The sequence below is a fragment of the Neofelis nebulosa genome, chromosome 7, assembly GCF_028018385.1.
Source record: "Neofelis nebulosa isolate mNeoNeb1 chromosome 7, mNeoNeb1.pri, whole genome shotgun sequence".
Taxonomy (NCBI): domain Eukaryota; kingdom Metazoa; phylum Chordata; class Mammalia; order Carnivora; family Felidae; genus Neofelis; species Neofelis nebulosa.
Genome location: NC_080788.1, coordinates 9,836,564 through 9,856,533, shown reverse-complemented (window position 1 = coordinate 9,856,533; position 19,970 = coordinate 9,836,564). Strand labels below are relative to the sequence as shown.

The window sequence follows — 19,970 nt, the reverse complement described above, 5'->3', positions numbered from 1 at the left end:
GCTTTGTCTCCACCTCATCTATGCTTTTCAATATTCAACTCCTCTTCTGAATGCTTCCCTGGAGTTAGCTTTGGCCTTTGAATACAGGAAAATCCTGATTTTCTGCTGTAGGTGGCCAAGGGATGTTCTTAACTAGTGTCTTCCCAGCCCCTGAGATGGTTCCCTCAGCTGCTCCCAGCCCTTTATCAGCAAAATCAAAACGATGCTGTATAGCCCATGGGCCATCAGGGGGCCACACACAGTGATTTAACCCATATGGTGGATTCCAGAGCTTTCTATCTCAGGCAGCATGGATCCTGAAGCACGGGCCACAGGTGTATGACCAAACAAAAGACTGCACAAAACACTCGATAAATAAAACCTTTACACCATATTCAGGAGAAGCGAACTGAACAGAGATTATTTTGGAAATAAGATCCCAACGCAGGCATTCACACGGCCCTTTATCTTAGGGAGTATAACATTACAAAACAGAAACATTTCTTAGAGAGCATGTATTCTCTTTGCAAACTGGCCTTCGAACTGGTTTATTTTTCTACGTGCCCCATGTCCAAAATCTATCTCTACCTTTTTTCTTATTCCAGCTTTTTGCATAATAAATACATCCACAATGCGAAGCCACAGCCAACCTTCCGTGGGTGACAAGGTGGCCCCAGATGTTTCTCACCCTTCTCCCTTGGGTTAGCTTCATGGCTTGCACTGCATGTCCTACTGTGTGGCATGGACACCAACTCTGCCCTGTTCCTCCCTCCATGACGAGAGGGCAGTGCTGTCTCTTCTCTGTCCAGCTTCCAAGGATTCCATTTTCCTTCGACTACTCCTTTCTTATTTTAGTGGGAATTTGAGAGGGGGGCGGGGGAGGTTGGTGTTGTTGTATAGGCAAGTGGGAGCCATAGAAGATTCGTGGGCACGAGGCTGACTCTATCAGTAGGAACCAGAGGACTTGGGGGTAGGGGGGTGGGGTGGTGGGTGGCGAGGGGCCAAATTGGTGACGTCATTTACAGTACTATTGTGATAGTTCAGGGAAGGAGAGAGAGAGAGAGCTATGGTGGGGTTGGGGGCGGGAAGAGTTATAGAGCTCCTTCTGGGATCCGTAAGTCCCCAGATATTGGAAGGGACACCAGCCTTTACAGTAATGACAGCCAGATTCCAGCTTTCGTATGAAGCTACCAGCTGCCTTAGAAAGGACCCACAGATAAGAGGTATATAATTCCAGGCTGTGTTGTGGGTAATGGTTAGCCTTATACAACACAGAAGTCCCAGGAAGGAGATTTTGGTCTCCGATGAAGGAAGGAGAGAAAATAACCCAAATTATTATAAATGAAAGAAGAGATCTCAGAGTTAGGTTAAGAAAATGGGACAAGGAGGCATGATTAAGACTCTTGAAAGGGTGGAGTGGAAAGGAGGAGGACCGCGTGCTCCAGTGGAGCAGAACTGCATCCAATTTCTCTGTCTTTTCTGTCTGTTTTAGTTGACATTGGAGTTAGCATGAGGAAAGAAAATGTTTTATTTAGAAAAATATCTTGCTTGGTTTAGAAGAGGAGATGTTGCAGGCAGACATTAGTGAGAGTCAAGAAACAAGCTCTGTGCATTATAAATAAGCAGCAGGTGGGTGATGAAGGGGCGGCAGAAAAAAGGGAGGGAGGTGAGAAGGGGAGGAGAATGTCAGAACACAATGGTAGGGTCTTGCTTTTAAGAATGGGGTGATGTTACTCAATTACAAATGATTTATGTTTTTGTGACATAGTCCCTTTCCACAGTAACTTTGGAAAGTCTGCCACCTCTAAAATCCTATGGCAGGTTTTCCTTTCCTTTCCTTTCCTTTCCTTTCCTTTCCTTTCCTTTCCTTTCCTTTCCTTTCCTTTCTTTCCTTTCCTCTTCTTTCATTCTTTCTTCCCTCCTTCCCTCCCTTTCCTTCTCTTTCTTCCTTTCTTTCTCCCTTTCTTCCTTCCTTTCTTTCCTCTTCTTTCCTTCATTCCTCCCTCCCTCCCTTTCCTTCTCTCTTTCCTTCTTCGTTTCTTTCTCCCTTTCTTTCTTCCTTCTTCTTTCTTTCCTCTTCTTTCTTTCCTTCCTTCCTCCCTCCCTCCCTTTCCTTGTTTATTCCTTCCTTCCTTTCTTTTTTCTTTTCTTTTCCTTTCTTTCCTTTTATTTCCTTTCCTTTATTTCCTCTTCTTTTCTTCCTTCTTCCCTCCCTCCCTTTCCTTCTCTCTTTCTTCCTTCTTCTTTCTTTCCTTCCTTCCTTATTTCCTCCTTCCTTCCTTCCTTCTTCCTTCCTTCCTTCCTTCCTTCCTTCCTTCCTTCCTTCCTTCTTTCTTCTTTCCTTTTCTTTCTTTCTTTCTTTCTTTCTTTCTTTCTTTCTTTCTTTCTTTCTTTCTTTCTTCCTTCCTTTCTTTCCTTTCCTTTCCTTTCCTTTCCTTTCCTTTCCTTTCCTTTCCTTTCCTTTCCTTTCCTTTCCTTTCCTTTCCTTTCCTTTCCTTTCCTTTCCTTTCCTTTCCTTTCAACATGAAACCACCAGTGGGATGGATCCCTACCCACAGGGTGCATGCGAGGGTGAATGAGGTTATCTGACTGCTGACCTGATCTATAGGAACCCGAACCTGGAAGAAACCCTGAGATCAGAAACTTTGCAGGAACACCCAGGAATCTTGGGGGAGGATCCTAGGATTTCCACGGGTCAAGGAATGAAGTTCTGGCTGATCAGTCCTGGTCCTTAAGAAGGGCAGAGAGCTGCCACATGGATGATACACCTCTGCTTTTCTTTTTTCATCTGGGGTCCAGCTTACCTAAGTAGGGTACACTAATATGGAATGATCATTACTGACCAGCTCAGGTCTAAAGCTTGGGACTCCCAGGGCTGGGGAGGAGCCTAGATTCTGGAACTGGTCTCTGTGGATAACTATGCTAAGATGTTGAACAGCGACAGATGCTGCTGGCCAGAGCCAACGTTCTGGATCCTCCTTCCAAGCTGTAATCAGGACGCCTTTTCTGAGATGCCTCCAAACTACCGCCTTCCAAAATGCATAAGCAGTACCCTAAATCGGTGCCACTCAAACTTCACTGTGCTTCAGAACCACCTGGATGGTTCTTTAAAACTGTTTGCCAAGTCCCATCTGCAGAGGTCCAGGAAACAGGGGACTGCCAACTTGCATTTCTAACAAGTTCTCAGGGGAAGCTGCTACTTGTGGTGTTGGAACCACACTTTGAGAACTGTCATCCTACGCTAGCTTTTCTAGAACTTTAATGTGCATGAAGTCATCCGGGGATCTTGCGAAAATGCAGATTCTGATTCAGTAGGTCTGCGGTGGGGCCCGAGAATGTGCATGTTGGGTGATGCTGATGCTTCATCTGAGGACCACTCTTTGGGTCACATGGCCCTATACCGTGCAGCCTTTAGTCTTTGTCTGACTGGCTGAAGGTCAGGGGTTTCCATCCCACTGGGATTAAGTACCTTTATCCCAGGCTGCTACTTGCAACTGCTTTGCAAGGGTCTGGTTGTCTCTTCCTCGAGCTTCTGCAATTCCCTGAGGAGTCAGCCCCACCCCCATGTTCCTGCTGGGAGCTGAGCTGCCTAGTCAGCTGCCGGAACACCTGTTCCAACCGCAGTGCTTATGGGGACAGTTAAGCCTTGTCATGTTCTGGCTCTTGCTGGCGGCTGGAGTCATGTGGCCACTCTCACTCCTTGGGGCCTGCTCTGCCCTCACTGTGCTGACAGTAGCCTTCTGAAGTGCCAGCTGATGTTCTGCTCTTCAGACCAGCCGCACTTGGCTCTCTCCTGGGTTCCCTGCTGTTCCTGGCCACTCCTGAATGACTCCATGCTCCAATATGCACCCGCCACAGCCTTCACCGGCCACGGCTCTGGGGCAAGGGCAGGAGGATCTGGGAGGTCGTTCAGGATGTGGACGCGTTGAAAAGATGGAAACATTGGGGGGAAGGAGGGAGGGATGGGAGTTCATGTATGCCTCATATGAGATTTAATGTTTGCATGAAATATTGCAGAAAAAAAGCTCATCAATTTCTTCTGCAGCAGGACGGACTCAGGGACGGTTTCTTGTAGGATGGGAGGAGGGAGGAGAAATGGTTTGGGATTCAGGAGACCCAGAGTTCTAGTCCCCATTCTGACGCTAGTCAAGATCCAGCCCGCTGCCCTGGGCCTCAGTGTTCTCATTTAGAAAAAGAGAGGATTGGGGGCACCTGGGTGGCTCAGTCAGTTAAGCCTACGACTTTGGCTCAGGTCATGGTCTCACAGTTTGTGAATTTGAGTCCCACATCCGGCTCTCTGCTGTTAGCACAGAGCCCACTTAGTATCCTCTGTCTTCCTCTCTGCCCCACCCCCCTCACTCTTGCGTGCTCTCTCTGTCTCTCTGTCTCTCTCTCTAAAAAATAAGCATTTTTTTTTTTAAAAAGAGAGGGTTGGATTAAACTCCCTTTGGGATGTCACATATCTCAGAGTCACTTATTATTAGATTCATTATCAAGGGAAGCTGGGGAAAGACTTAGGCTTTGGGTTTGGAAAGACCTGACTTCAGTTTCTTGCTTCTCCTTGTCGACAGCTGGGAGGCACTGGACACGTCTCAGCCACTCTGAGTTGTTTCTTCACCAGTGAGGATTACATGCTACATCTATGCTACAATAAATGAAAAGAACCTAAAATAGTTTTACAGGTTGATAGCAAGCAGGCTTTCAAGAAACAGATGCCAATATTATGACAATCATTAAAAACTGGGACCTTTTCACTGTACTCCATTTATTGGGGCTAGACACAAATGCTCAAAAGTGTATTACTTTTTTTTTTTTTTAAACTAGAAATTACTTCAATTCTGTGCTTCTCATGCCTGTCCCTTAGGTAGTCTGTGTCTGCTCAACTCAGCCTCCAAGAGAACATGTTCCAAAACCCTGCGGCAAGAGGGTGAGAACGATTAAGACAACATTTTGCGATACTTAGTAAGTTTTAGGGAATAATTTAATACTGACTCGCAGCAAAACTGACTGAAACATAACCTGTGCCCACCATCCGCTCCCCCCCGCCCCCAAGGACACTGTAAATCCAAGGACCTGTTTGAGAACAGGGTAGATAGCACAGGATAAAATGATTTTCTATTCTCTTTCTTTGAAGATGGTTGTCTTGGGATCAGCACTAATGGGTACCCACTAAGTGGTTCCTGGTTGAAAGAAGGATGTTCTAGAGGCTTACCTGTCCCGCCCCCTGAAGACTGTGGTACACCCCAAATGTGACTGGCATGTTGTTTTTTTTTTTTAATATAGCCTGGAAGTTTGTTTACCTTGTTCTTCTTCAGGGCCTCTGGGAGGCAGGCGTCTGGTTGTAAGCAACAGGAACAGTCCAGCTAACTTAGGCGGTTAGTTGGAGCTTACAGGTGCTCGTGGAAGGCTGGACAGTCAGAGTTAGTGAAGCAGTAGGAATCTAGACACTTCTGCATGGATGAATCCATTCGGGGACCCCATGTGCTTCAGATCTCTTATCTCTTAAGGAAACAGGGCTGGCATTTCCAGGTCATTCTTTCAGGCCCAGCCCCCAAATATGGCCTCCTTCCCTTTCCCCTCCTACTCCCCAACCCAGGACTCTGAGATCAGCAGCTAGTAAGAGGCTCGGTGGCACATCTGAGGGCCAGCCTGTGTATGACCCCCATGCCCAGCAGTTATTTTGTCCAGCTACACCTGATGGAAGGATATCCATGTGATTCCTACGTTCAATATTCAGCCCGATAGACAAAGTTGCCTTTGATATTAATCTTTGGGGACTGGGTAGTTAATTTCGTATTATACCTGGTGCTATTATTTAGTCATTTCACACTCTGTATGTTTGGTTTTTATGAATATGTGCTTCTTAGCTCAGTGTGTCTGCAAATCACCCCCTATATGATATGTGATAAGCCCAGGGATCTGCATTAGCCAAACAATTATGGCCACAGACAGAATCGTTTTTGTGATATCTACACATTTCAGAATCCAACTAGGGAAAGACAGCAGTGCTGTCTCCTGTGCCTTATTTCCCAATGAAATGGACATAATGGCACCAACATGGTGAATTTATTGCCTTAAATTATATAATATATACACAGTGCCTGATGTATAGGGAAGTATAAAAGGAAAGTATTATAGCTAATTTTTCTTCTGTCTTTCCCCTAATCAGTGACCAAACCTTTGTTGCTTCATATCAAAAGCTTTAAGGCAGCAGGAGGGTGGGAGAAGGGAAGAGCGTGGCCATACTGCCCGGCCCTTAGCTCTCTCCATGGTAAAGATCTGAGTTACTGTATGCAACCCCCATCTCCTCCCTCCTAGGTTTGACTGTCTACATACTCTTCTGATTTCAGGAGTGATGTAGAATTGTTATTTTTTTGTGTGTGATTATGTGTTATTTTGTGTGAAAATAATGAAGTAGCTGTTATTTATAACAAAGCTCTGATAATTTATTTCTTTCCATGTATCACTGCTCAAGACACAAAGTCCCAAAAGAGAGTAGGAGGAAGAGAGAGAGAGGGAGAGAGAGAAAGAGAGTGAGTTTAATTTGTCTGGCTTTGATGATGTGCCTAACCCTTCAGCTAGGGGAAAGAATGTCGCTCTGGTTTACAGTTCTACCGAGCAAATTAGGGCAAGTTGATTTTCATAAAAGGAAATTGGGTCACAGTTGCCAGAATACAGGGAGTTGATGCAGTGGGGTGGTGCAAACCCCAGATCTCTGTGGCAAGGTTCTAAGCAACTACTCCTGTAAAAAAATGTAAGGCCCAATAAACAAACCACTTCACAGCAGCAACTACAATTTGAACAAGAAAGGTAAGAGATGGTATAGTTTAATCACTTTGTATATGACGCACACATATGCACACAAACATAGACATGTAGCTAGGTGTAGAGTGGAATATTTTATATGGACACGGTTCATTAAAGTTACCCATTATTAATGGACATCAATCCATCCACATACTTTGTTCGAGGCTCTCATACTCCCACCCCCTCCCTCCTGCTCACTGACTGAGTCACCCAAGTCTGTCTGTCTCCTACTGTGTTAAAAAATAGGTCCTGTTCATGGTTCTGGCACAAAGAATGAGTCCAGGGATAAGCCTGAGTGGCCATCGTCCTCAGAGAAGGCACATTCCAGGTGGCCCGGGGGCTCGAGGGCACCAGACTTTGGATGTGCAAGTGTGGCCTGAGCCGGAACACCAGGGACTCTGGCTCCAAGGTTTGTGCCTGTAGGATTCCTGGGGCTTTTCTCATGCCTGTACTCATTTTCTACCTTCAGTAGCCTGTCTCTCACTTGCACAAACCCAGCAGTCAACTGGCTGGGCCCAATTCAGTGCCCTGAGGCTGCTGTGGGCAGTGGAGAAGGGGTGCTTGGCTCCCTGGGCACCTGCAGTCTGGTCAGCTCCTGCCCGACACAGAGTCGGGTTTGCCAGGAGCAAGGCAATGCATTCCTCAGTCTCATTCCTTCTCTCCTCCTCCAACCCTTTTGCAAGAAGACTCCAGAAGGCCAGCTTGTCACCCTAGTTTCTCCAGAAAGCGCTCCCTTTCCTCAGGGGTGGACATTTTTTCTGGCCATTGAGCACTCCTCATCAGTTGATCAGAGACCCACCTAGGAAGCTCCAAGGGGCAGCTTGATCACCGTTCAGGGTCAAAGGGCAAGAATTAGCCATGGCCACCTCTTTCCATCTGCCCTTCCTGGAGAGAGGCCAGCCAGAGGAATGTGGAAGGGGTTTGATTTAATTTCATTTGTGTTCATTTTCAAGTCTCCCAAGCAGTGGAATTGCCTCCTCTGTTCTTGGATCAGGTGCAGGAAGATGATAGAAGTCTGAGTAAATTGGGAAAGTATCTTCTAGAGTTCTGCTTTGATCTCATCACCCTCGCACTCAATAACCTTTGCCCTCTCCCTCTGCCTTCAGGGACTCCATAACCCTTTCTCCGGTATCCCAGGCCCTGTGCGGGAAGTGGGCCACCTATCCAGCCACACTTCCCACTATCCCATCCCCCCTACTATCTGTTTCAGCCACATTGGGTTACCCTCCATTCCCCCAGACCCTTGTCTGCTTTGCCTGTGTTGGGCCCTTACCCAGAATGCCTTCCTCCCCTGTTTTCACCTCCTCATATCCTACCCCATTCCGACATCACATCTGTCAGGAAGCCTTCCCGGCGTCCCCAGCTGGAAGTGAACTGCTCCTTCCATCTGCTCTCAGAGCATTTGTGTGTGGCTCTCTCTTGCTTTTTCCATTCTAACTTGCATTCTGGAACTTGCACCTTTCGTCACCACATTCCATTTCTTATTCCAGCAATTGATCACTCAAGACACAAAGAATATTTGGGACACCTCGGTGGCTCAGTCGGTTAAGTGTCTGACTACAGCTCAGGTCATGATCTCACGGCTTGGGGGTTCGAGGCCCGCGTTAGGCTCTGTGCTGATGGCTCAGATCCTGGAGCCTGCTTCCGATTCTGTGTCTCCCTCTCTCTCTCTCTCTCTCTCTCTCTCTGCCCCACCTCTGCTTGCTCTCTGCCTCTCAAAAATGAACAAATGTCAAAAAAAAGACACAAAAAGAAAGATCTTGGGGGCACTCAGAACCTACCTGTGCTACTGCATGCATCCCATCCACCAGCAGCTCTGCTGGTTTTACCTGCTCAACATTTCTTGAGCCCATTCCTTCTCTCTAGTCATCATCAGCTCAGCAGTTGGGTCTCTCAGAGGTCATCAGAGCAGTCTGCCAACTGGGCTCCTTGCTGGGGTCTGCTGGGCAAAACTCCATCGTCCTAACAGGGCTGGCAGATTTGTTCCTCTCCCCATTAGTCCGGAAACTTCTTGGTAGAAACCACATCCTGGTTTCTAGGGCCTGGTGCATAACAGGTACTTAATAAATGCTGAGATAACGAGGCATGAATAAGTGATGCCACCTGGTGGCGGGGGGGGGGTGTGCAGAGAATGTCACATAATCTTGGGTCCTTGACCCACATAAACATCCTGCCTTCCCTCTACACACCCACTTTACTCATCTGTAATATGACAGTGATGCTTTCATTTCTGAGGTCTAATCAATGACCCAACTTCCTTGCCAATTCCCTTTACGTTTGTCTCACAGTGAAACAAACACCTTAAGTTGTGGTGATTTGGGGGACACTTTGCAAGAGATGATGCTTCTCTCATTAAAAAATGCTTTTCTGTTTATATCAGCTCGTTCCCTAGGCCAAGATAAACATTAATTTTCCTTCAGAGTGGACATGGGCTATTGCTAGCTGGAAAGAATGCAACCAGAAAGCGTTCTAATCCGGTGTGTGACTCTTTTCTCCTTCATCACCTGCTTGGGTCTCTCGGATGCCGTGATTCAGAATCAAGTTAACGATTGTCTGAAAAATCTGCTTAGACATAAAAATCAATAGACGAAAAGGAAGCAAGACTGATTTCGAGCTACAAATCATATAATTCAGGGGCTGGGCACACATGGCTTCCTCTTTTGAAGACTGTGGAAGGTGGAACTCTGAAGTATTAATTCAGTGGTTGAAGGAAATGACAATAATGATTATGCCAGGAAATTTCTACCTGTGTAATAGGAAAATGTGCTCAGACAACAGAAGAAGTAGCCATTAGAATCCCCCCCTCCCAAACTCTTCCTCAATTCGTATATTCTGTTCTCTTGCTCCCAGAATTATATCCATTCTGGTCAGTTCAATTAGGGTAATGTGGTCAGTGCATCAACAGGTCTTGTAAAGTTTTGGTGAGATTACATCAGGTTTGTCTTGTCTACCAGAATAAAGTATATATCACATTAATAAAGGCAGGGACTTCATAAATACTTCCTGGATGTATAGTTCCAGTTTCCTTATGAAACATCTCTACCTGAAGATCAATCCAAGTCCCAAAGTCATCATTTTCCTGGAAAACAGAACGTCTTACTTGGGATCCCATTTCATTCTGTGGTGCTTCTCAATGAGACGGGGCCTGGTGGGGGGCAAACAGATTGGTCTGTTGGTTGGGGTTAAGCTTGGGAAAGTAGTTGAGCGGTGTTTGGACAAAGGGAGTTGCGTTATTATGCTATTTCTGCCAGGGAAGTAAACTGTGAGCGCAGCTGTGTAGGACAGAAAAACAAGGCAGACCAGGGGCGAGATGGTAAGTTGTTAATGGGAAACACATGAGTGTGATACATGGCGATGACCCTTGAGAAGGTGAAATGTCTAGGTGTGTATTCCTTTGTGAGCACTAGCGTTTACCTTCTGTAACTTTCTGTCCTCTGAGCCATGTTGTAGCCCTAGCTTTTCTGTTCCTGTGCCTTTCACCATTTTATTAATAACTATGTCATGGAAGATATTGGGAAATCAATATGACCCCACATAATCCTTGTCCAAGGTGGAATGTGTAGAGCAGTGGAGAACCAGTTAGGTCAAATGAGTTGATTGAACAAAGCCAGTGATTTTGACCAGGGAAGTGGATCCATGGAGCCAGAAGGTTGGGGGTGGGAAGGGAAGATGGTGTCAGGGACCTGTTTTTCAATAGGTAGGAAGTCAGAAAGTCACTGAGGTCAAGGTACTGTCCAGGTCAGGAAGGGGTCTGAGCATCTGTGCCCCTAGTGGTCGGGAGGTCAGAGTACAGCTAGGGAGTTAAGGAATTCCCCGCCCCCCCAGCAAGAGGTGGGATTGCCTATCCAGAGACATGTTGTCTTGGAACAGGTCTCACAAGTATTTTGTTATAGCAATAGGGAAAGAATCAATGCTGATAAATTTTTTAATGAATGGAAGCAGATTCAAGATGATCTCTTTACAAAAATTCACCGACTTGCATTCTGGTGTGTTTTCTTGAGTAGGAGAAAAATGATCACATGTACAGATAGCACACCAGGAACCACAGGACTATCCTTCTGTTAGTACCTGCAAAATAAAATATTATCCAGCATTTTACTATTAATACCTGCAAAATAAAATATTGTGCAGCATTTTACTTCCACCAAAAATTTTTATGTGTTTTCATCAAAATCTGAGGAGCATATTATATATGTAAATAACAAATGTCAGGTGCATTGCTGAAGGGAAAAGGTTGAGAATTGCCAATTTAGCGTTGCTGAGCTGTGGCAGTGGAGGCAGAACAGGAGGGAGGTGGGGAACAGGTGATTCTTTCCGCTTTTGGGTTTCATGATCTTGGAGTTCAGCACTGGCCAACATCTGGGTCATAGACCAATCGGGAAGGCCAACAGCTGCACTACTGTCTTCTCTTCCAGAACATAAATTTCTGAGGCTTTAACTGTTTCCCTCGTTATGGTCTAACATGGTCTCTGCTGCTCCTTGCTACTCAGTGTCCAGGAGTCTGGCCACCGCTTCTCTGGTAGCATCTCTCCTGTCAGCTGCCCTCAGTTCTTCTGTGCCTTCCACCCTGCCTGTCCGCCAATCTTCCTAAACTGTCCCTGGTGCCCTGTGCTTCCTGTGTTGGAAAACATGAGCAGAACACAGTGTGATGACACAGCGTCCACCAAGGCACATACCTAGTTTCTCGCCCCCTTGGCTCCTTCTCCCTGGGTCCCTGAGCAAGTGGCTTACAATTTCAATGTCTCAGTCTCCTCCTGGGTAACATGAAACGATGCAATTAGCAGAATATCATGAACTCCGATTCCTCTGCTTCAAAGCTCCCCAACTATGCCCCCCCCTACAGTTTTAATACAATACTGATTGCTATTTATTACACACATTTATGTATTCATTGGAGAAATTTTGGAAGTGCAGAGGAGCACAAGGGAAAAAATTGGAAAGTTACTGCAGTTAGGGAGGAAATTTGCTTTTGAGAGAGGATGGGACCACATCTCTTTGTGTGTCTCTCTCTGCTTCTACCTTTAACTCTTTTTTTTTTAGAGTTTATTTATTTATTTTGAGAGAGGCAGAGACAGCATGAGCAGGGGAGGGGCAGAGAGGGAGAGAGGCAGAATCTGTGCTATCAGCAGCGAGCCCGATGTGGGGCTTGAACTCACGAACCAGGAGATCATGACCTGAGTCGAAACCAAGAGTTGGATGCTTAACTGACTGAGCCACCCAGGCGTCCCTCCTTTAAGTGTTGATTTAGCGTGGCCTCTGTCTCCTTTGCCTGTCTCTCTCTGCTCCATGGAGGATGGTAACATTACGGGAGGCTGAATAATAATTAGTATTAGCTGTGGTTAGAAAAACTGGCATTGAAATCAGAGCAGCTGATGCCTAATTTCCGGGTAGCCTCCCTGAACCTTGATGGCAATGTTTCTAAATGTCTGTAAAATGGAGTTAATGATTGGACCTGTCTCAAAGCCTGGTGAGGGATTTATTGTATGGCCTGGTGCACAGTAATAACTAAATAAATGTTTGCTTTGAATAAGGCCCAGCTCGAGCCTTCTCTTCTTTATGCAGCTTTTTCTAATCTGGTCTTTACTGACCTTCCAGCGACCTTCCAGAATTGTTACATAGTTTGCATTCAGTTTTCACCTAATCCTGAGTCCTTCCCCCCACCCCCCTCCCGGCCAGCCAAATGGGAAGTCCTTTGGCCATGGACCCCACTTCTATTTCTTTAGTTTTCTCCAGGACAACCAAACAAAATGCTTGCCAATAATATTTTTGGAACACTAAAGTGTTAACACTGATTAGATGTTATGGAATTTATCCTAGAGCTCATCGAAAGTTGGTGAAATTGTCCTTCCTGGGTCATACCTCTGTGCCCGCCACTAGGCAGACACTTCTGTGACACCCAGAGACTCGTGAGATTTGGGATTGGGTGACCTCTTAGAGTGGCTGTCTGCACTGTCTCAGTCACCCAGGGCTCTCTGCCTCCCAGCCAGGTGATGTCTACATCCTTCCAACTCATGGTGACTTTGGGAATGGCCGTCCAGAGGCTCAGGAGTGGAGATGCTGCTGTCAGGCACGGAGGGTAAGTAACTTTGGAGTGAAGTCTGTGAGCTTGTTAGCTGTCCGTCACTTGCCATGGGCCACTGGAGGGAATGACGGTAGGTGTTTCATTCACCATCCCCAGTGTTGGGATAATAGTTGTATTGGAGGATGGGTGGGGAGGAGATCTTTACCTATGAACTTCAGATAAACCTCCCATTAGCCACCTGCCTGAGGATCAAAATCTCACTGTGGACCTCCTCCGGGTGGTGAGTATTTGGGTGTCTGGGCAGAAGTTGACCCCAGGCTGCTCCAAGCAGAAGGCCGTCTCTTGCTCTGATCTTGCTCTCTGACAGCGGTTCTGTCCCGCTCCCCGCAGGAGGCCAGCATGTGCCACGCGATTGCTGGCCTTTCCTTCCAAGCACATCAGATGGGCTCTGTTTGCAGGGTCCGTGCATCGCCCCATGTTGCTGTGTGGAACCTGGCATTCTCCAAATGCCTGCAGCTGTCACCAAAGTATTTTCAGCCCAGCTCAGTGTGTACCCAAAATCCAGGGTGGGGGTGGGGAAGCAACACAGGAGCATTTGGAGGAACCAGAACCCAAATGGAATTATTAACATTTGAGGTGGGAGTGGCGATATCTTTGCTCAGGATCTGAGTGGAAAGGAACCCAGGGACACGAGTGGATCATTTGGTCTCTTGGAGACCCCTCCAGTTTTGTGATGTTCTAAGTTCTAATTCAGAATGAGAATGGCAAGGGGCAGGCCAACCAGGTAGAAATTGGCTCCTGTTTATTAGAAATGGAGATTCAGAGTCGTGGAAGGGAAAGGAATATCCTTAGGTCACAGTGGCTGCACTCCCTCAGGTGTGCTGGAGAAGGGGGTGGTGAAGCTAGAGGGCTGCGTGGGGCCAGGGGGTGCCGGAGCAGAGGGTACCCTGTGTGTGGGCAAACGAGAGCAGACTCAAGACTGGTGTTACTGACAGATGTGGGCTCCAAGGCCCTGACACTAATTCTAGACCCATCCTCTTGAAGGTCTGAGGCCACCTGCCTACACATGTACTGTTAGGGATTGGCTCTGAAGGCTGAGTTTTCCAGGGACGTTATCAGAGGTGGCTTTTGGCCACTGTATTAGTTCAAGGCTGTGGAACAGGTGCCATTCATCTTCATACAGTGTTCTATTCATTCTCAACAACGCTTCGGTTCTCCTAGGTGCCACTTTCAAGGTTGTAATGACCCCATTGGATAAGACATGCATTTCCCCCTACCCCCCCACCCCCTTTCATCAGGATTGCTGGTTTGCTTGTCCATGGAGAATGGTCATGGTATGAATGTTTACGTCTGTTGCTGGAATGCATTGCTATCATGTACTTGGGGAGGGATGTGAGGGGCAGGTTTTGTTCTGTTAGCAGGAGCTTTATTAGCACCACAGAGCAAAGGAAGTTCTGCAAAAGTGCTATCAAGGGGAGCTCATAAGAAGAAACCCCTGTGAGGATTGTGATATGTCCTGATGAAGGGGGTGGTCTCCTCACTGAGTTACAGAACTGCAGTGAGCCACTGTCACCAGTGGACAAGTTGAAGCATGTAGCTGGGAAATACCATTTAGCCACCTCTGGGGTTAACAGGGATTAAGGTCATCATCCATGCATCACTTGAAGTGATGTCCTCTATGACATCCTGCCACCGTATCCTCACCTCGTTGTGTTTTTAGAGGTTCAAGAGTGCCTGGACTCCAGCACCCAAAATGAGCAGGAAGGCCCAGATGAAGATTTCTGTCAGGACATACTTTTGCTCTGAGAAGAGTAGCAAGTCTTGAACCGAGGTCACGGGTGTCTTGAGGTGTCTGTTCCAGCTTCATAAATATTAAGCATTATTTCTCACATGTCTTATACATTTTTGTGTAATCCCTGTAATATAAGGGCAGGTATAATTGTATATGCTTTATAAAATGTGTGACAGATACAATTAGCCTTACTTTCTACATGGGGAGACTGAGACTCGGATGAGAAAAGTCAGTCTTTCAAGTCACACATTTCATCGCCGGCGGAGTCTGGGGCATGAGTTCCTATCTCCTGATTCCCAGGTACATGCTGTTTTTGCTAGACTCAAAGTATTAAAGAATCCAGACTCTTTGGAAGTAATGAGGGATTCCAGAAATAGCCTTAGCAGTGCTTAACAATTTGAAAGACCAAAGGCACTGAGGCCAAAGAAGATTGAGACAGGTGAGCTGTTTCATTGTATAAATTTCCATTAACTTGGTTCATAATAATTGAGGCCACATTTGTGCATTTCTATATTAATTAAAAATACTTGAGATCTGATACAGGGTCGAAAATGACACATTGAATTGTCTCTCAAATTGTGCTCATCCCAAATGAGAATCCCCTTGTGACCATGATTTTGCAGACTTGATTAGGTGAGAAGAAATGCATTCAAGTGTCAAAGGCTACATTTGCTAATGAGCTTGACCTCTCAGAGCTGCCTGGCTGGGCAGAGTTGGTGCACAGTTGGTGCTCAATGAGTGCTGATGGTTGGCTGGATGGACTGAGTGTTCAGTTAGCCTCCCATCCCACGGATCGTGGTGCTTTCATTGTGTCAGCTAGAGTGACATTCCAAACAGAACAGCCTATAAATTTAAAGACACATTTGGAAACTTTTCAAACCTACAAAAGGTAAAGAGAATAGTATCATAAACTCCAAGGTCTTGTTTTCCAGATTCAACACTTATCAATATTCTGCTGTTTTCATTTATTGATTCCCCTCATACACATACACACACACACACATACACACACACACACACAGGGTGGGAGAAGAAAGAGAGAGAAAGGGAGAGAGAGGGAGAGAGAGTTTCTTTTTGGCTGAGATACTATAAAAAAATTTCCAAATATCATATCATTCACCTGTGAATACATCTGTATATATCTGCAATAGAGAATGATTTAAAAAAATATATACAACTACAATATCATTATCACAACAAAGTCACAATCATTTCTTATTATCATAGAATACCTCTTTCATGTTTAATGTTCCATGATTGTCTCAAAATGCCGTTCTGTTCTTTAGATTCTTCAAATTAGATTTCAGACAATGTCCACACTGTATTTAGTTGATTCAGCTTTTATATCTCCTTCAGTGTATGATAGTTTTTCCTCCCCTGTAAAGAAAAAAAGTTAGGTCAAGAGACTTAACCAGATTCAGGTCTTTTTTTTTTCTTTTTGAAAAATACTTCATAGGCAAAATTGTTCACTTTCTTTAACCTACAATATTTGGAAAGAATTCTATGTTTCTTAAGTATGCATTTATTCCAGGTCTTGATTCGTAGACAAAACTCATAAGGTGAGGAATGTTTTGAGGAAATGATACAGAATGGTCCTTTCCCACACATCAGAAATCAGACTCTTGCAAATCGTGGTCATCTAGGACACTGCTGCTGGGTAATGACCATAGGCTTCTGAATGCCTGACATAACTGTCACATACTCCCTTTTAGGAAGGATTTTAGGGCAGAGCAAGGCCCCAATTCAGGGCCTATGTTTTCTTGCTTTACACACAACTCTAAGAAGCTTCATTTTATTTTGGTACTCCACAGGAAATACGAAAACAAAATTAGAGGGAGCGGGTGGTCTGGAAACAGGGAGAGGGATGGCTGTCATCTGAAGAAAATGGAGGAAAAATGAAAAGCAAAAACAAGAACGAGAGAAGACACAGAGTCCGGGATACACTGACAGAAAGGCCGAGAAACTTCCTCTTCCTGTTGGAGGATACCTCATGCCTGCCTGTTTACGTACAGTATCTAATTTATTTTCACATCAACCTTAGGATGGAAGTACTCTCTTGTTCTGTATTTTATGGATAAAAAACATTAAGAAATGTTCCTATAGTCATCCAGCTGGAAGGAAATCCCTAAGAACATTGTCCTATTGCCCCACGATCTAGTACTGGGTGAGCCTATGCGTTCATGAGACAGAAAGCAGGATAATTGAGGCCCTGCATCTCTTGGTCAAACAGGTAAGACACCACATGGTACATTTTTGAAATCTACTGACTTTCACACAAAACGGGAAAAATGAAAAGTTTGTAATCATGTTATACAGCTTCAAGTTTCTAGAAAATTTATATACATCGAAGTACAGATTTAAATGTTTAGGAGTTGGACTCTCCAAAATTTTACAAACCAGAAACACAGAGATGTTACAGCAGTAGTTAAATTAATGGATTGGCTTATCTTGAAGTGTTATGTGGTAAATTTTCAATGGCATTGATGTTGCCTATTCTGTCCATCAGCCTGGAGTATTTCTGTGGTTTTCTAGAATTTTCAGTGAGGCAATTGACTGCCAGAGCCGGAAGCTCTACTCAAGAACCTAATTTTTTATCCTTCCTCCTCTGTAACTCAAGATTGGATCACCATCACATCCTACAAGTGGCAGTGATTATCGAAGAAATGATGTGTGTATTTCTCTCTTCCTGCGAAAAACGAACCCGATGGGAGCCCTTAGACTGGATAAATTCTGCATGATGACTGTCTTAACCAATTCTTACTGAAGGTTAGGGATTTGGGGAAGGTAAATGCTTCATCATTAGAAATGACACTTTGGGGGCACCTGGCTGGCTCAGTTAGTAAAGCATGCGACTCTTGATCTCAGGGTTCTGAGTTTGAGCCCTACGTTGGATGTAGAGATTACTTAAAAATAAAATCTTAAAAAAATAAAAAGAAATGAAACCTTGAAAGTCACCTAGCATCATGTTACCTGTCTGAGACTCAATCTTCTGGGGCCCACCTGAGAGTCAGAAAATAGAGAATCCAAGTTAGGAGTCACGGTCAGGCACATCCTATACAATCTGGGGCGACTGATGGAGGGACAAATAACCCTGCCCAACTGGTCAAGGCCTCAAGCCTTTGGTAAGTAACTTCTGGTTCTCCTAGCATGGACTCCGAATGAGTGAATGGTTTTAAATATGGACATGGTTAAGATAAAGAAAAACTTTTGCTGCTTAAAGAACTTGCCTTCAACTCTGGAAAACTTAGCTATCCAGCAATTATTCATTTCCTGACCGTTCTGGTAACCCAGGTTTTATTCTATTGAGCTTTTGGAAAAAAACTTTTGTTTCACCAGCAAAGTCTGGACCACATGAACTAGTCTCACCTGGCATGACATTTCTCCTGTGCCTTCAACAATTTCACAGCATATTGATTCTTCATTTCTTTCTCAGACATCAGTTAATTAGCTAACCTGGGTTTTGATTCACACGTATTAAACACCATCTTTTTTGAGCACACAAAACCCCTCTTATGTGACATAAATGGCATTATGTCCAAAAGAATAGTGTTAGATTGTCTTTTACCCTGGAAGAAAAGGAGGTAATTAGTTTGATATATATTTTTTCACTGGCGAATGTTAATGCCATTTTCACTGCAGAAGGAAAGGTGAATGGCTGTGCCCAGTCACTGCTCCTGGTTTTTGTGGCTCTGACATTATATGAAAGGAGTTTGGGGGAAATGGAATGGAATAGAAGGGCCTCAGTTGAATATGTGGATAAGTAGTGTTCTTAATACTTCAACAAAATCTAAGAGAGTTTGCAATTCATATAGCTTCTCTGAAAGGCTGCCAAGAGGGATATTTTCAATAGATTGGTGGAATGAGGAATTAAATGTAGATTATTCTGGAAAAGATTGGAATTTAATATAACATTTGAACAGGTTAAATTTATATCAATAAAATACCAGATGGAGAATGGGACTGTTTAATTTCCAGCACACAGAAGACACATAACGGTTCTAGAAAGGATGAACGCAGTGTCGGCTGCTGTCTGAGGCTTCTGTGTTCCTTTTCAAAAGCAGCCTGGGAAATTTCTGCCATTCTTTGAAATTCAAGGCACTGGCAAAACTGCGGTCAGATGTGATGGATTACGCAGCCAATTTGCTTGAAGTTTGTGGTTCATTAATCCAGCTCTTTGAAATTCAAAGAACTGAAGTGATGTCATTTGGAATGTACATCACAGAAAATTAATGGGGTTCCTTGGTCAGAAGTAGTGAGAAGGAAGACAATGTGACGAGGGGAAAAAGGGGCTGGCGAGGGGTGGGAAGCCTGGTTTCCAAAGGGAGAAACTGCCTAGCCATTCAGAGCCCCTCATGGTCCCCCCACATAGGCTTTGAGGGGACCCCTCTTTGTGGGGCAGCCTTGCCAGGAATAAGAAAACACAAAGTGTTGCTTATTCAAGCGGTTCCCCAGAATTCCACAGCAGTAGCTGCCGTTAAAAGTTTTAGTCTGTCTGATTCAAATCAGCTGATCTGACTGGTTCCCCTGTCTCTAGTGCCCCAGGGCCACAGTTCCATCGGGGTCTCGCTGGCTGGGCTGGGCCAGGCTCAACTGATGCTGTGCTGACATTGGATGCTCCCAGCGTGGACCGGCCTTCAAGGCCTGAGGCCCTAGTGGCAGGAAGGAGACTGAATCACTGCCAAGGAGGCGGGCTGGGAAAGTGGGCTGAGAGGTCTCTGGAAAGATCCAATGAAATAAACGAATGGGAAAGGAATAGATGTTTAAGGAGCTTGTACTCTGCCAAGCTGGGAGCTGGGTGCTGTCACAGTTCACTGGATCATCATAGCAACTGTCTGTGCTTTCAGCAGAAACAATGCCCTGTTGCAAAGTGGTTGCCCCACAATTTTTTTTTCTGGATAAAAGCAAAGCAAAGCCAAACCAAACCCCTAAAAACAAAACCAAAAAATCCAAACGTAAACCCCAAACCAAAAAAAAAAAAAAAAAAAAACCTGAAAAAACCCAACACCGTTCTTTAGCTGGATAGTAATATTGTCCTTCCTTTTCAAATCAGGACACAGACCTACTTGAATAGCAAGAGAGTTCTGTTTGTACTTTGTAAACTGCAAAAATGCTCTTCAAATGTTAGCTTCCATTATGGTATCCATGAATAAGCCCATTTCCTTAAGCCCTCGCTTCTGGAAGTGGCTGGAGCATTGTAGCAATTCAATACCTGTTTGTTGATTAAATGACTCGTTGACCATTGGGCAGGAGGGTCTGATGGTACCTTAATGGGATTGCTATCTCACAGGAAGAGAGATGAGAATTTACACACATATATACAACCCACTGTGTATGGTGAGTTTCCAATACTGTGTAAGGAAGTTGAAGTTA

At 45.0% G+C, this 19,970-nt stretch overlaps 2 long non-coding RNA genes across 2 annotated transcripts in view; one reads left to right on the top strand and one right to left on the bottom strand.

Annotated features, from left to right (window-relative positions):
• The first annotated feature begins 1,048 nt into the window (after positions 1–1,048).
• LOC131516059 (uncharacterized) lies at positions 1,049–15,033 on the top strand. Its single transcript, XR_009263831.1, has 4 exons — positions 1,049–1,202; positions 4,844–4,941; positions 12,770–12,862; positions 14,529–15,033. It is a non-coding gene; the product is annotated as an uncharacterized LOC131516059 (long non-coding RNA).
• The window catches only part of LOC131516060 (uncharacterized), a 23,291-nt gene continuing 14,014 nt past the window's right edge, over positions 10,694–19,970 (bottom strand). Inside the window, exons 2-4 of the long non-coding RNA XR_009263832.1 lie at positions 15,833–15,977; positions 11,463–11,540; positions 10,694–10,854 (exon numbers count right to left, since the gene is read on the bottom strand). This is a non-coding gene — a long non-coding RNA (uncharacterized LOC131516060). The remainder of the gene's footprint in view (positions 10,855–11,462; positions 11,541–15,832; positions 15,978–19,970) is intronic.